This window comes from Stenella coeruleoalba, assembly GCF_951394435.1.
Source record: "Stenella coeruleoalba genome assembly, chromosome: 18".
NCBI classification, from domain to species: Eukaryota; Metazoa; Chordata; class Mammalia; order Artiodactyla; family Delphinidae; genus Stenella; species Stenella coeruleoalba.
Window position 1 is genome coordinate 49547363 of NC_137164.1, and position 17278 is coordinate 49564640.

A 17278-nucleotide genomic window follows, 5' to 3' on the forward strand; every position below is an offset into this window, starting at 1 on the left:
AGTAATGAACAGCGACATGGTCTAAAGGCCGGATGTCTAAAGAGGACAAAGTGGGCTGGACTATTGGCGCCTGAATTCTGAAGAGTCAGTTTTGTATCTGAGTCACTTCCAAGATGAGGGCGTTATCTTGCGGGAGCCTAGACTGACCAGTGTTTGGCCTAAGTAGTGCTTTGCGTTACAAATGTATGCTGAGGGGGAGGACAAAATAAGAAGCTATTACATTGTCTTAAATGTGTGTCTTTGAATTGACTTCCTGTCACCTGCCACTAAACACCCTCATGTTGCTGCCTGCAAAGGACTGACAGCTTTCAGCTGCTGCTGTCACCGTTCCTTGCACGCTGACACCTCAGATCGTAGCACCAAACCTTAGCACCCCTTTCTTTTAATATACCAGGATTTATTCCACATCATCCAGTTCTGATGGTTCATCACTTAAAACAACAAGAACCACCTGAGACTATTACTTAGCCGTTTAAAAACCATACTGATGCAGAACATTCGATGACATGGGAAAGTGCTCATCATATAATATTAAATGAAAACACCCAGATACAAAATTATATATGCAACACGATCTGATTTGATTATGCATATATATGTGTGTGTGATTCCAAAATATTAATCTTGATCATTTCTTGGCAAAGTGGTTAAGAGTAATTTTGATTTTCTTCTTTATGCTTTCAAAAATTTACTAAATTGAGCATGTATTATTTTCATAAGCGGAAAAGAAATAATCTTTTCAGACTGCTACACAGAGGTAAGATAGTCCTCAGTTTAAACCTGCATGTTATTGTTTATTTATACCACATTCTACTCCACTAACTTCACTTCCTATCGTCTGGATTTCCCAAGGCCCACATGGTTCAACTTTGTTTCCGGCATCCGGGATGCAAATGAGGCCAGCAGGCTGACTTCTGGGTGACTCAGCGCATCATGTGTCAGGAAGCAGAAGGAACCAGAAGACCTGGATCCTGGTCCCCAACCTGCCCCCAAGAGTAATCAGGGCCTTGGAAACCCCTGAGCATCCTGGGCCAAACTCTCCCCATATATGAACGGAAAGATTGGGCCCATCTCACTCGAAATTTCTACTTTCCATGAGCTGCTAGATCCAATGGCAACAGAATGCGCTAATCGCCATGAGTGTGAGGTTACTGCAAAGTTCTGTTCACAGAGCAAATGATTCGCACGCAACCAGGAGTGGTGAAAGCCAATAGTCATAAATATGCAGGAGATCCAACATGCTGCTTTATCTCAGAACAAATCTCTCAGGCAAAATATTCATTGCAGATGTAAATACAGCCCAAATTTGGGGCGGGGGCTCAAAAAAGAGATAGGCAAGGTAGTCTTTGAGAAACATTAAATTATGTAATATTCCAAACATAAATAAGGAGTTAATATTTAAGTTTAATATTTAAGTTTAATAGTCTGAATTCATCTGAATCATCAGGTGACTCAAGTATAAACACCTGGAATGATTACAATAACCTGATCTGAACAATTAGTCATAGAAAATATAACCCTTAACTTGGATGGGATTATTGACATTTTAAAGCTAAACTCTGAAAATTATACAAGCAATACATAAATTCACTGTAAAATAAAATTCAAACCATACAGATATACATAGAGTAAAAACTGGAAGTTCTCCTTCAAGTCTCACCCTCTGCCCACCCACGCCTCTACTTATAGGTAACCTATTTTAGACCTTTTAAAAGTACATATCTTTACATAGTTCCTATCTGTCTCTCGCAAAACACCACAAGAATATCTATAAATATCACAAGTCTTTGTTCTGTCAAATTTAACCAAAAACTTGACAAATTTCTTACTAAAATGGAATAGTTGCTTTTCAAAGAAAAGTCCATTATTTATAGCTTCTAGAATTGATGCTGACCATTATTCTCTATCTCTGCTAAATCTTGTTATCTTTAAAATAATAAGCAAATAAACATGGATATTAGAGGAAGAAATGTTACTAGGACAGCAAGAACAGCACAGAAGCCTCTGCGTGCGCAATTCTTGGCCTCCCAGACACAGGCATATGCCACCCTTATTAGCTCAGACTCTTAACTGAGCTCAACAGATGCCCCAGGTTAGTTCCCATTTGACAACACATCCTGCCTGTGGGCACTGCTAGGAAACAGCATCACAACTCTTGCTTCTCTGCAAAACCCGGACAGAGCTTTGGGCTCGAGAGGAAGGATCAGGTATTTTGCAGGTACTAGAAGTCCAGAGATGGCACTTAGGGACCAGCCCTTAAGGTTTCATTATTTAAATGCTGACACGGACAATTTATTACTGGCAAAACCAACTCTGTGCAGAGATCACTTAAGTATAGAGCTCACCTAAGAGGGGAAAAACATAAGGAATTAAATACAATTAGCCAGACAGCTAAGGCCCTAAAAATTATTACATTAGGCTCAGGGAGGGGAAATGATGCTTTTGTTAAAGGAGAGGAAATACACTCTATCTACTAATAAAAACTATCATTTATTGGTGATGCTATTCTAAGCATCTTATGTGTAAGTTAAACAATTTAATTTCACAACAAACCCAGACAAAGGTGCTATTATCATATCCATTTTAAAGATGAGGAAACTGAAGAACAAAGAGCTAGTCAGCTTCATCTTGACAGGATCTTGGCTCTCCCTCCTAGTAGCAAAATGGCTGCAGTAGTGTCAGCCTTTACATCGCCTCACCACACCATTCAGAGGAAAAGAAGCCCTTTTCTGGAATCCACATTCTCACTGGCCTGATTGTGTTACATGCTCTTCCCTTATGGACAGGGAGACTGAAATATTCAGATTAGACTAAGCCAATCAGAACCATCTGATTACATACCTGGAGGTATAAGTAGGATCAGTGTCATGTAAACTTCCTGGGGGATAACGGATGCTGGAGAGGTGAACACCAAGCGTCTACTACAGTACTCATCAGCCAGAAAAACACAGAGAGTTCCTCCAACAGTATAATTATAATATACTCCAGCTTGAACCTCTTAATTCCCATTGGCACTATTTGTTCTGAAACAATATGTCCTCCACGTAGTTACCTTTTTTTTTTTAAGTCAAAGTTTTATTCTATCTCCTCTTCCCCAGGATCAATTTTTCCTAGGGACAATAGGTTTGCAATACATGTTGGGCACTCTTAGGCATATATGTGATAATTATTTTAATTAGAAAATTTGATAGTGCAGAAGTAGGACTATCATATACTTTGTGATTAGAGAAAAATCAAGATTTCAAATGAGAAGATTCTTTCTACCTAGTCGTCGTACATATGCGTTATTTTACCCCTGAGTTATAGAGTTAGTGCTTACACACAAGCAAAGCGCACAAGTAAAATCAAGAACTGTATGAGCCCTTATGAATTCCTCAGAATTGCTCCTCTGCTTTTATTCTAAACAGATAATTAGCTAACCAATTTAAAAGATGTTCTCAAATGAAGATGGCACGGTGTTCCTTGGGAACACATTTTAAAGTTTAATGACCTTCACTATCAGTGTGACACTTATACTGAAACTAACATTGAATTCAAGTTAATCCAATAAATATTTGTTAAATTTAGTGTACCTACTATGTAACCATCTTGATCATGCCCGTGTCTCAGTAGAAAACATCCTCTACAGTAGCCTCCATAAACTAGAAGACCACAATTGTACATAAGTTGATCAACACATAGGTATCTGAGCATCTGTGCTAGGAAAATAGGCATGCAAACAAGTGTAAATGTTATCCTCGACCTTACCTCTCCAGGATACATGGTTGAATTCCATTTTCCTAGTTCTTCATCATTTCCATGGCTTTTCTCTGGACCTTCTGCTAGTTTTCCACAGGTACGATAAATTGATGTCTCACAATTGAACTCCACAAATACAAACAACAAAATGGATTCTAGAAAAAAATAAGTGGTTTATTTTGAGAAGCAGATTCCCAACCACAATGCTTTTACATTAAGTTGTGCTTGAATGGAAAAGAAAAATAAATATAAAACTGAAAGAGTAAACATAAAAGATATCACCTAATAATCCAGAAACATCTCATATGATTGTTACTAGGGACGACTAATCCAGTACATCCCTTGGCTAACACCAGCTGTCCATAACTGAAGCAGACCAGCAACCATTCCCAGGCCTACAACATACGTGCACGCTGCCGAGAAGGACTAATTCTATCAAAGCCTGAGCAGCTCCAAAGTTCCTTCAGTTCTGCTCTTAAAGAAGTTTCAGAATCATTTTAGACCTCTCCAGTGTGATTTAAAGCTCCAGAACAGGCCTATTAAGGGGTGATTGAGGTCATCTTGTTTAATGCAAGAATCCCTCTACACCCATGGTTATCCATCGACCCAGAAATGGGAAGCTAAGCATGGCTGCTCCTATGATTGTCAAGTTCCAAATATCGGGAAGCCATTCCTTACACTAAGTCAAAGCCGAGTCCTTATACACCTCCACTCTGCCATTCCTACCAAAATATGTCTAATCCTTCTTCCAATGACAAGCCTTTAAATAGAGGAAGTCAGCTATCATATTCCCTTCTTAGTCATATCTCCTCTGTCTTCATAGAACATCCTGCAGCTCCCATATATTTTGTGTCATCTTTCTCCTTGTCACTTCGGTTAAGCAAGTTAAGTGATACAAAATCTAGACGTTTTGGAAAATGTACCTGCTTCCTTTTCTACCACACTGCTTTTGTTAAAGGTGTTTATATTCATTTTGCAGTCACTCCGAATTAAACAAAGAAGTGAACCAGTATACAACCCAATAAGCATTTACCCTGAGGATGTCCATTTTGTCATGAGTCAACATTCATACTGCTTTGTGTCTCTTTAAATGATACTCTGCTGATTTCCTCCACCTTTGAGTCTCTCTGTATTCGGCCTTCCCCATTCAGTCATTCTTGCCCAGGAGATTAAGGTCAGGTAGCAAATGCCTCTTTTCTCCATCATCTAACTGATCATGCTGGGTGTGACACTTCAACCTCTCCTTCATCTGGAGAAGTGACCTCATGTTAGATGGTAATGCTGTGGAGGAGAAAACAGAAGGAGAAAAAGCCTATTAACCTTCAGAAAATGATCGTACAGTTTGTGCTTCTCAACACCTGATTATTTTCTAAGCAGTAAAACTTTCAATTTATTAAGCCCTAGGTGGGTAAGTGATGCTTTTATAAACAGAGAACATGAGATACCATTTTTCAGTGATCCCGTGGCAACCACACAAACTGGGACAGATTGAAGTAATGACCAACTATGAAAACCACAGATCTGAGTTCCAAACACAAGGTGTTCTGTCTGCACATTTCTACATTGTTATTTAGATAGGTAATTCTAACATGTAACTCCAAAAGGCGGAATTCAGACTTGGTCTGAAAGACCTGGGTTATAATTGTAGGTCTGACCGAAGTATTCAGTATAGACCCAGCTTCTACTGTGTATAGTACCCTTACCTATCTTTACCTTCAAAACACCCTGTCAAGACCCAGGAAGAAGGGCTCCATTTTACAGATGAGATCACTGAGGCTTGGAGACTTATGACTCGATGAAGCTCACGTAAGTGCCAGATGGAGTTAAAATAGGAAATAAATCAATCATTGAATCAGGATACCATGCTAAGTATTCATCGTAGTAGTCTTCAGTGTTTATTATAGCCTCTCTTCTCTGAGATCTAATATAACAAAATTAACTTCTGCTTTTACTTGCCCTAGATTTTTGACAAGTGACACAAGCAAAAGTCAAAAGAGAAGAAGGATCCTAAGAAGGTTGCAAACATGTGTCCTGAAGGAAACATCCCCAGGGCACTGCCCGGCAGCCAACCCTAATCTTGGCTTCAGTGATGAGAAGTCATCACATGCTCTGATAATGCACAAACACTGCAAGGTTATCTTAGCACCTGCTAGTGGCCATGCCCCCTTCTGTTCCTTGCTACAGAAAACTGGCTCTAGATACCTATTTCCAGCAAGTATATAGGACCTTACAAAATACTGGGTCTCAAGACAGGAGTACCCAATGTTCCACCCTCTCTGGATTAAGGTATGAAAACATTTTTTTTTAATGTACCAGTGTGGGGAGGGCATATTTTTTCTTTCTCATTTTCTGAGATCACTGGGAATTTTCTCACTGAAACTTTTTCAGAAAAAAAAATCCTTGGGGGGGGCTGTGCAATTTTCCAGATATTTCTGAACCCTCACACCACTTACTCTGGGATTAACCACATGAATATCATGAATCATTTTTAGGTAATTTAGCACAGAACAATTTTCTAATCTCTGCTTTGCCATTTTCTTTATAACTGTGGGCTAGTGACATATGTTCCTTCATCTGTAAAATGCTGATAATATTAGCCTACTCCAGGAGACTTTGTAAGAATAATAGAAGAAAAGCCTTTAAGTTCATCTATAGCAACCACCCCCATGGATGAAGATTTCTAAGGGATCTGGGAGGGGTTGGAGGGAGCACAGAGGGAGTGGGATGATATAAGGAACTGAGAGCAAGAAGCCCAGCCCATCCCTCCCCCAAATATATTATCCCACCTTATCTTTCTCTAGTACAAGCACTCTCTTATGATCTACTTCTTCTGGGCCAACAGTTTCTCCATCAGACCTCCTGTAGGTCCCAGGTAACTACAAATCCCATGTTAAGAACACTTGCTTAAGATTTTGCTGGAGCTTCTCACATTTCTATATATGCATTGCTGATTTTAAGACTGCCCGAAATATGTGAAAGCCATGGCTAAAGATTCTTTCATTAAGGAAATTATAGTGATGTGGAATCTGTTTATTTTTCACCTTGGAAACCAAATACATTACCTGCCACTTCCTTTTTAGGCTTAATATGGTTGACAAGCTCATACAGCCCCATATCAGTAAAGCAAAAGCTGGTCTCCAGTGGAGACCATCCTGTCATTCTTACATACACAGTCAGCCTTGGAGGGAATAAAGTAATACCCACCACTGGAGAGCCAAGGAAAACAAAAGAGACTAACCTCAACTGAACACCAGCATGGCAGAATTGTGAAAAAATAAAGCCACAACTTTACTGGATTTAAAAGGAAATTACATAGAGAAAAGCACATTTTTTTTTGGTTCACCCAAATAAATAATATTTAACTCTATTAGTAACTTCTACTAGTAGTTAATTCCTACTCTCTTCTACTGAAAACACTTAGTTTGCAGACAATGTGTATCAGTGCTTACAGGTCAAGACACTGACAAAACTTCAATTCAGGAGCTTCCCTGGTGGCGCCGTGGTTGAGAGTCCACCTGCCGATGCAGGGGACGTGGGTTCGTGCCCCGGTCTGGGAAGATCCCACATGCTGCGGAGCGGCTGGTCCTGTGAGCCATGGCCGCTGAGCCTGCGCGCCCGGAGCCTGTGCTCTGCAATGGGAGAGACCACAACAGTGAGAGGCCCGTGTACCGCAAAACAAAAAAAAAAAAAAAAAATTGATTCAAAACATAACAACTTAGACAGGATTTTTGATCACAGATGTCAGTGTTTTCAAAATGCTAGAATATCACTTAATAGCAAGCACTTTTTTAAAAAAGAGAACTCAACTGTATTTGTCTATAAATTTAATGTGATAACCCTACTTTTTTAATTACATAAAATTTTAGTATCTATATTGAATTTGATGAAGATGTTTACCCATAAATATAGCTAAACAACAACTAACTCCTTCTTATGGGAACAAAATCAAGACAAAGGATATACTCGTCAAGTATAAAATCTGATAAATTTTAGTTTAGCTTCACAAGGCTTAAAAATGACCTAGACTAGATGATCACATATTTGTTCTCCTCTTCCTTTCCAACCACCTGCTTTGCATCATAAGCCATACCCCTCCATGCTTTTGATCCCTTTCCTGCATATGTTAAAAAGCCAGTGGTTCAGTAATTTCAACCCCTCTCTCTCTATGTGTTTCCATCTACCTTTTCAACAGTTATCAAATTAACGATCTGTTCATCTCCAAGTCACTACTGAAGCACCCCATAAATCTACAGATGTGCTTTTGATTCAATACATTTTACCCTCATTCCTTCTCTGCTAGACCCTAAAGAAGTCATTCAGATTAGGGAAAACTATTTCCAGAAGAGAATCATCAAAGGAGTGTTTCATAGCCTTCAAAAATCTACATCAAATCTGTAAAACTTTGATTGTGAAGTATTAATTAAGCACTACCATTGCAAGGTACCGTTAAAAAGTGGCAAATATCTGTGTATATACACAAATGCATATATGTAAAATCAATCAAATATAAATACATAGGTATAAACGATTTCAGTAGATAGTTGTGTGCATGTGTGTTTACTATTTTTGGCAGCTCGGTATCCACTTATCCTTTCTATAAAATACCAATTTTCTTTTGGAGAATTACATCTTTCCAGTAGTATTGTTTTAGTGGAACAGTAAATCCAGTGCCTGCCTCCCACTAGGAAAGTCAAATAAAACAGCATTCCTCACACTTTCTCAGAAGAGTCAGAAGCCCAGGGAATCAGCTGCTGTCTTCCAGGATTTACATCTTATGTGAGAGATGCTGGGCTGGAGGAAACGCCTGAAATCATTCTTTCCAGCTATGGTTCCCTGACATGGCTGTTCCTTGTCTGGAAACATTCTGAGCCCTTCAGAGCAACCTTAAGAAATGACTATTGCCAAACCCTGTTCTCAGCCTTCCAATTGATTTGCTGAGCTCCTGGTCAATTTCCAGGAGATTCCCTTCTTAAATTGCCCAAAGTCAGTTTCTGTTGCCTGCAACCCAAGGACTCTGACCATTACAGTTACTGATGAAATAAACACTGAGTAGGAACACACATCAAATATATTATTTACACTTGGGGCAATTAGTGTATATGGATAGATGCATCCAGTTGATCGAGGAGTAAAGAGGACCCAGGGAAGTTGAATTTCCAAGCAGGAAGGCTACCATGAGCTCTCTCCAGGGAAATGACAAGAGCTGAGAAAACATCTTTTTCAGGCATGATACACACACACATATACCTAGCAATATGTTCTGAAATTTCATTAGTACCTCCAATGGAATATCAATTAAAATTCTCAATAGGGTTTTTCAGTGAGAATTCCAATAGTGAAGAAATGAGTCACCTCCCGGTGTTGAAAAATTTTGTACTTTATGCAGCAAGTTTAAAGAACATTTCATCCAACTATTCAATATATTTGTAGATTATTATACTCAAATGGCTGAGGGTATTTCATTGTTCACCCTTGCTATCTCTTTTAATAGCTACTTACTATCCTGATTCCCCTACATCACCCAGCAAAGAGGGGATTTCTTCACTTTGTTGATGCAGAGCATTAACTTAATGTTGCAGAATTTAAGGTCTTCTCTTTTATAAACTTATAATACCCTTTCTCTCCCTGTGCTGTAAGTCTGATTTAATTATCTCCCAGAAATCAGTAAAGGTACTATTATTGTCTTTGCTTGCCCTTAATCCTTATTTGATTAAAGTACCACATGCTTATTAATTGGACTGGGTTTACCTCAACCTGCTCAATTGTAAATATCAAAGGCAACAGTGGGACTGCTGGGGTGACTTTAACAGGCACCCTGGATTCAACAGATGGTTCTGGGATAATCAGTAAACCGATAGAATCCACAAAATGCCAGTTCCTCTCCCTCGTGCCGCCCTGTACCGCCAAGCCCCCCGCACCTCCTCTGGGCCCAGGTCCCCTTCTCTTTCAGAGCTCTAGCCAGCAAGGGAAGGGAGATATTTATAGGAATCAGGAGGGTGTGTGAAACCTATTATTCCCCATTCGAACAGGCTGGAATCTTTTTCAATCTTGTAGGCCTTTGAAAGACTTCAAGTGCTATTTGATTGAAGCCCTGCAGTATTGACAAGAAAGGGCTCACTAAAAATTTCAGCATTTGAAAAAGAAAGAGAAAAACATAGGTCCCTGTCAACACACTTTTTTAAAGAAAGTACATGTATCATTGTGATGCTTTTACCAGTGAGTGACCTTTAAGATTCTAGGACAAATAGAGAAGGAAGGAGGGAAGGGAGGGAGAGAAAGAGAGGGCTGGTTGTCTTAGCTCTAAGAGGGAGCAGTATTACACCAAAATCATTTTCCCACCAGCAGGCATTTCCAGGGTTTCCATGAATACCAGGCACACCTGCAGCATAGGAGAAGACATTTCAATATTACCCTGAGTGTTAGTTTCCTATAGGGCTGTCATAACAAAGCATAACGAACTGAGCAGCTTAAAGCAACAGAATATTTTTCTTTCGCAGCTCTGGAGTCTAGAAGTCTGAAATCAAGGTGCTGGCAGGGCTGGTTCCTTCTGGAGCCTCCAAGGGAGAATCCGTTCCTTGCCTCTCTCCTGTCTCCTGGTGCTTGCTGCCATTCCTCGGCGTTCCTTGGCTTGCAGCCACATGGCACTCGCCCTGTATGTCTCTGTGTCCCTGTGTACAAACCTGCTTCCTCTTATAAGGACACCAGTCATTGAATTAAGGCCCCACCATAATCCAGGATGATCTCATCTTTACTTGATTACATTGGCAGAGGCTCTATTCCCAAATAAGGTCACATTCACAGGTACTGCGGGTTAAGACTTCAACATATCTTTTTAGGAGACACAATCAACCCACGACACCCTCTATAGTACAAAGTAGCCTTGTGTTACTGCTTAGCTATTCCGTGTTCCTCTTTGTCTATTCAACCCTTTCTTGAACTGGTTCTCAGTCACTGTGGGCCTTACATGGATGTACTGTCATATTTTAATTTAAATTTTATAGAGTAGAAGACAATTTGCTGTGAATAAGAGGTGAGGAACATAATCTATCTGGATCCAAATAAAGACTGCTCACTAGAACACAAGAATTTTGCCTTGTAAGTATATGAGAGAAGGGCAAGCAATAAGTCCACCAAAATGAACACCACTGGAGCAAACTAGTGAGCAGTGTGAGAAAGGGGAAGGCTTTCCTGGACACCTTGAAGCATCACTACACTGCGACAGCAATTGCACTGTAATTGTTGCTTGCTTGTTGTGCTGTTGGGAGACCCTCAGTCTCTTGCAGTGTGCTGTCAATCTGTTAATGCCTAGAACACAAAAATGTTAAGAACCTCTAGATTCATTGTTGAGTGTAGATCAAATGCTCCAACTCTAGCACCACTTCCACTGAATAATCATAATTTACCAGGTGCTTAACTCAGTACATTGTCTACAGATGAGAATTTCAGACCTATAAAGGAAATGATTTGGGGTAGCAGAGAACCTTTTCACGTTTATTCAGTGATTTGTTCCATGTATATAGGAAAATAAACCCAACTCAGGGCTCAGATAAAATCACCAAATGTCACTGGAAAAAAACAAAAACTGATCTCAAGAATATGAATCTCAAGACATTTGTAGCTTCTGGAGAGCACCTAGAAGACTCTGCCCAGGCTCTAAGCCCCAGCAGGTCACTGAGGAGCAAGAAATCCTGTCACTGGGGATTTGTTCTGAAGATGTGTGAAGAGCTGCTCGACACAATGCAATACCCACTCCCACGTAACAGATAAGAACTTATAGAGATTCTTTCATCAGATACTTTTCCAGTCGAGAGAGAGGAAGGAAACTTTCTGGGACACATAATGAAAGGAGAAGCAAAAGGGACCCAAATAATGTCACCCTTTCCTGGCTGTGCCCAGGGGCTGGTGCTGTAACTCTTCTCCCCATGGAGCTTCTGTACAGCATGTCCCTAGATGACATTTTCCATAACTTGGATGATGAATCCATGAGGTATGAGATCTGCACAATTATTTTCTCAGAGAAAATTCATGTTCAGTGAAGAGAAATGAGGGAAAGAGATCTGGGGAAAAGGAAAAATAATGTGTTCTGTTTTTGCTCCAATGATCAACTTCTTCATCCCTCTGCCACCCTAACCTGCTGACTGCCGAGTCCTGTGTGTCTGATCCTGAAAGGCCAAGTGAACGTTAGGTCGTAAAATGAGAGCCCAGGTCCCAGTGGCCTTCCATCACTCTGTACAGTCCACAGCAATCTACTCAAGAAGACACTTCCCATGCCCCACTGAGATGCTGGGTCAGATGCAGAAACATCACCGATTAAATGCCAATAAGAGTGCGTAAATTTGTAGATGAGAGGAGGACTCTAGAAATGTGAGTGGTGCTGAATCTCTCCTGTGCTCACCTTTCCGTCTCTCTCCTTCAGAAACCTCTTCCCTACTTTTCTCCACAAAATCCTCCAGCCAGAACTCCTGGGCCACTATGCTGAGGCTATAACCAAAATAGCATGTTCTCTTTCATGGGACACAGTGGTGCTGCCGAGTTACTTATGCTTTTTGGTACTGAGGTGCAGTAAGACCATCTTGTGGCAGTGACTGGTAGTCATTTCCCTCTTCTTTCCTGGGCACACAGCTGGACCTCCCTTTCCAGCTCCCTCGTAGTTAGTTATAGCCACAAAATTGAATTCTAATTGGTGGATTGTGAGGGCTGAGTGACACTCACAGGTCTGGCCCATGAAACTCCCATGCACAGTAATCCGTGTTCTTTCTCCATCCACTAGTCTGATGCAACAAATACAACCACTTTGGAAGCCACATGGGGAGGACAGCAGAGCCACAAGATAGAAGGAGCCTGGGTCTCTGAATCACCACTAGGAGCCTCCAATCAAACCCTTTAGGGTGTTACATAAGTGAGAAGTAAACTTCTATTGTATTTGAGCCATTCTACATTCTTTACTCAGATTTGTTTGTTACAGCAATGAATCTACCTTAATTAATACGCACCTTCTTTCTGAGCTGCCCATCATGGGGCCTGTGTGCTTTCCTATACTGTCTATCACTAGAGCTTCTGAAACAATACAGCTGATATAAGAGAACTTGTTCCTTACTGGTGATAAAACTTTACTAAACAACAGGCTTCTATATTATTGTACAGAAGAAACAGGGTAAGCTTTAGAGTCAGACTGAGCTTGATCCCTTTTCCATAACATTCTGCCCAGGTGATCAACATCAGCTCACTTAATCTCCCTGACCCCAAACCCTTCTCTGTAACTGGGATCACTAGCCCCAATTAAATATTAGAATAGAGTTGCAAAGCATAATGTTTAAGGGGTAGAATCAAAGCATTTAGGACAGTGCCTGGTACACAGTAGATCCTCAATGACTAGAAGGTATTATTATTTATATCTATTAGCATTTACTTGATTGTACCCTTTAAGTATAGGAACAATATCTTATTCATCCTTCTATCTTCAACATCAAGCATGAGTTCCTAGAAGATGTGGATTATGTCTAATTTATCTCTGTAACTCCAAATCTAGAACAGTGCTGATTACTTCAGTGAAAGGAAGCTCTCCTTAGTATTAATATTCTCACCAACTGTGACCTCCAAAGCAAGCATCGTGTCTATAAATCTTTCTCTAGAATCCAGGAGGGGGACCTGCATATAACAGGCACTCAACAATAGTAATTAATAAACTAATTTCTCGCTGGTAGGTAGATGATGTGATTCTGGTTATGGGCATTGGTAGGAGGCAGTGACCGTTATATCGCAGATGGGTCTGTGAGAGAATCTAGGTTCCAAATCAGTAGTAGCCTGAATTTTCAAAACCTCCTGTACTACGTACGTGGCAGCACTGCCCACCACAAACAGAACACTCATTCAAAACTAAGCATTCTCCAGTTCCCACTTGCATAAATAAGGCAGACAATGTAGCCTTCCCAGTGGCCTCACAAAGTTGTCATGAAGGTCAAACACCATAATAGATGTGAAATGATATACATATACAGAAGGATACTATTATGGTTGTTATTATCAAAAAAGCCATCTTCTGTTATCTTTGTTATCAGCACCCTCATGGTTTGCATTCTTTCCCCTCATCTGGTAGGATATCCTGTGTCATATCCTCTCCCTGCATGAGGCACGACCATAAAGTAAAATATTAAGACAAATATTCTTATATTACATATTACATAAAGACAAATACTTTTATTATTAAATTGACTGTTTCCTGGAAACACACCCAGAAATGACTCATCCCTTAGAATATAGGGTAATAAAGCATTTCATTTTGTCCAGGACAAGACTGTATCACACACAAGAAAGACTAGCAGGTGATAAGCCCCATTGCACTTTCTCAGATTGTTTCAACAATGAGTAGACCCGTAAGCAGCCTCTGAAATGAAAAACAGGAATTGGGAGGAGAAGGTAGAGCAAGAGCTGAAATGAGGAAAAGAGGATGAAGTTAAGCTTTGACGTAGCTGGAAGAAATGTAGTTCAATTACACTGTATGCATATAAATAATTGCCCTGATTACATCAAACGAAGCTTGAAAGAAGGTTAGATGTGTCGCCAGGAGAGCTGCCAGGCTTAGGGCCAAATGACCCCACAAAGTTACATTCCCTTGGCGCTTTCTCCAAGTTCTCCCCTTTGGAGGCTCTGATCTTTCACGCTGTTAGCACACACAAGTGAATTCATCTCTTGAGGATTTAAGCTCATGGGAGATTGAGGGATAAACAAAAAGGCCAGCACGTGCCTTTACGCTGAGCCATGTAGCATTCAGGATCTTCAGGCCTGTCTCCTCAAGCCAGCCCAGCCTCTGCAATTATGAATACAACACGGAACGCAGACTGAAAGCAGAAGTTCACTTTGTGAGCCTAGCCTTGGAGCTAGCCTGAGTCCATGAGTGGACCACTTCTGGTCCATTCATCAGCACAACAGGAACACACCTGTCTCCAGGAGTCCGTGCATCAAGTCGGGGAAGATGGGTACCTTTTGCCTTCCCAGGAGACAGCCTGAAATGTCAATGCCAAAGTTGACCTCTCTTGATTCCCTGCATCCCACACTCACCTGTCCTTTACTCCCCCACCTAAACCTGGATGTCATACGCTTTCTCATTCTTCATAACATTGATAAGGTCACACAAGGTTCTTGAGCCTCATGTTGATTGTATGTGAAATGTCTTATTTCTAAGGTTAATATTGCCAACAGACGATCTCAAGGACAATGTGATTTTTTTTTTTGTGGTACGCAGGCCTCTCACTGCTGTGGCCTCTCCCATTGTGGAGCACAGGCTCCGGACGCGCAGGCTCAGCGGCCATGGCTCATGGGCCCAGCCGCTCTGCGGCATGTGGGATCTTCCCGGACCAGGGCACGAACCCGTGTCCCCTGCATCGGCAGGTGGACTCTCAACCACTGCACCACCAGGGAAGCCCGACAATGTGATGTTTTTATTCAAGTTGTCACCTCTGCTTAGAAGAACTAGTGTTACGTTTCCTTAGAGAAGAATATATTTGGCCTGTTTATGATGCAAGTGCTATTTATTTGATGGTCGCATCTGCAAATCCTCAGGTATTCAACTTTCTTCTAAGAGACAAATATTCTTTTTATTAAAATTACTTCATAAGCACAAATTCCTTGCCAAAGGAAGTCTGAAATGGCAGGTTTTGTAACTAAAATAACAACCGGTACCTGAGGCACAAGGAAGTTGTTGAAATAACAATAGACTGGGATTCAGAACACCTGGGTTCTTGACCTTGTGCAGCCACTAAAGCTCTGGGAAGCCTGTTTTTCACACTTTCATTCTCAGTTCCTTATCTAAGAAGTGAGAGAGCTAGATGAGATCATTTCCAGGGTTTCTTTCTGCTCTAAATTTTTATGATTCTAAGGTACTTGAGCTGACATGCCAGACTACTGGAAAACATTGCTAAAATGGAAGAAAAAGAGCTACCAGTGACTACATCTTTACCATGTTTCAGGTGTTTTGCACACACCATCTCATTCAGTCCCTAAAACCACCCTATGAGTAGGTCCTATCATTATCTGCGTTTCGCAGATAAAGAACCTGAGGTCCAGAGCTGTTATGTGATTTGCCCAGTGTTATGGATTGAATGTGTCCCCCAGAACTCATTTGTCAAAGCTCTAACCCTCAATGTGATGGTCTTTGGAGGTGGAGCTTTTGGGAGATGATTAGGTTTAGATGAGGTCATGAGGGTGGGATCACTGCCCATCCTCATGATAGGATTAGTGCCCTTATAAGAAGAGACCAAAGAGAGACTCCTCCTCCCCCTGACCTGCTCCCTCTCCCTCTCTTTCTCTCTCTGCCCTGTGAGGACATAACACTACAAGAAGGCAGCTGTCTGCAAGACAGGCATTGAGCCCTTACCAGGAACCAAATCAGCCAGCACCTTGATCTTGAATGATAAGAAATAAATGTCTATTGTTTAAGCCACACAGTCTGTGGTATTTTGTTATAGCAAGCTGAGCTAAGACACCCAATGCCCTATAGTTAGTACAATGTCTGAGCCCTGTGCTAAAAACAGAGGCTGAATTAAACTACAGAAATGTCTGAAGAAACTGTCCCCAGGGCAATCAGCTGAATGTCAAGAGTTCCCGTTCTTGGGTGCCGCTACTCTGAAGGCAGGATTAAAATTAATTAGTGTCAGTGCCAACCCTACCCCCGATTGCACAGCAAATGACCTAGATGGTCTGATCTGAAGGACAGGCATCTAGAGGCAGCTTTGTATAGAAGAATCTCATTGGCCCAGGAGCTAGTAAGCGGGGCACCTGCTAAGCCACTGTTCGAAAGTCCATTCTTCAGGAATAAGCACTGCTCTCTCCCCGGGGCTCTCTTTCAAAGCGCAAACTCCACTGGATTGGGACACAGAAGCTCATTGCTCCAAGCTGGCCTCTTAGGTGCAGTCGGCAAGGCAAGCAAGCCGCAGATGATGAGAGAGGGTGGGAATTGGGAGGACAGAACTAACAAGAGGGAGGAAAGAAACAACGGGGAGGGCAGATGAAGACAACCACCTACTTCTCCCTTTGCTGGGACCAATCCTAGAGTAGAGAATTCTGCTCCAAACTCGAGCGCAGACGCTAACACCATTATTTATAGCTTACAGCCTCCCAAACCAGGCGGCACTACTCATATGGGAAGGGTACCAGAAGAAGCAGGGAGATATGATGGCGGGGACATTACCACCGCAGATGGTGGCCATGCAAGCTGTGGTGGCAGCTTGTTCAGAGTGGATTCTGTTCTGCTTTAATGGCATCTGTTTCCAAGTTAGGGTTGAGCTTCCAGGTCTGCTGACTCTGTTCCGCTTGAATCCAAGTCGGTGGCGGGCACCACATCCGGACCTCTCAGCCCTCGGGCAGGCTGCCTTGAGCCCAGGCAGAAAATGGAATTTCCCCTTCCTGCCTCGTTAAAGGAACCATCTAAGTTCACTTCTCCAACAGAAGCAATTTGGGCTGAACTGAGTCTTGAGCAGTAATGAGCAAAGGCATCAAGTTCCATGATCCTTCCTCTGTCTCGGTAACAAATGCACTGGAGTAA

The 17278-nt window shown here is 41.4% G+C and overlaps 1 long non-coding RNA gene across 1 annotated transcript in view; it reads right to left on the minus strand.

The window, feature by feature from the left end:
* Nucleotides 1–4894: 4894 nt before the first annotated feature.
* Nucleotides 4895–17278, minus strand: part of LOC307176878 — a 41334-nt gene continuing 28950 nt past the window's right edge. Inside the window, exons 2-3 of the long non-coding RNA XR_013824928.1 lie at nucleotides 7188–7367; nucleotides 4895–5019 (exon numbers count right to left, since the gene is read on the minus strand). This is a non-coding gene — a long non-coding RNA (uncharacterized lncRNA). The remainder of the gene's footprint in view (nucleotides 5020–7187; nucleotides 7368–17278) is intronic.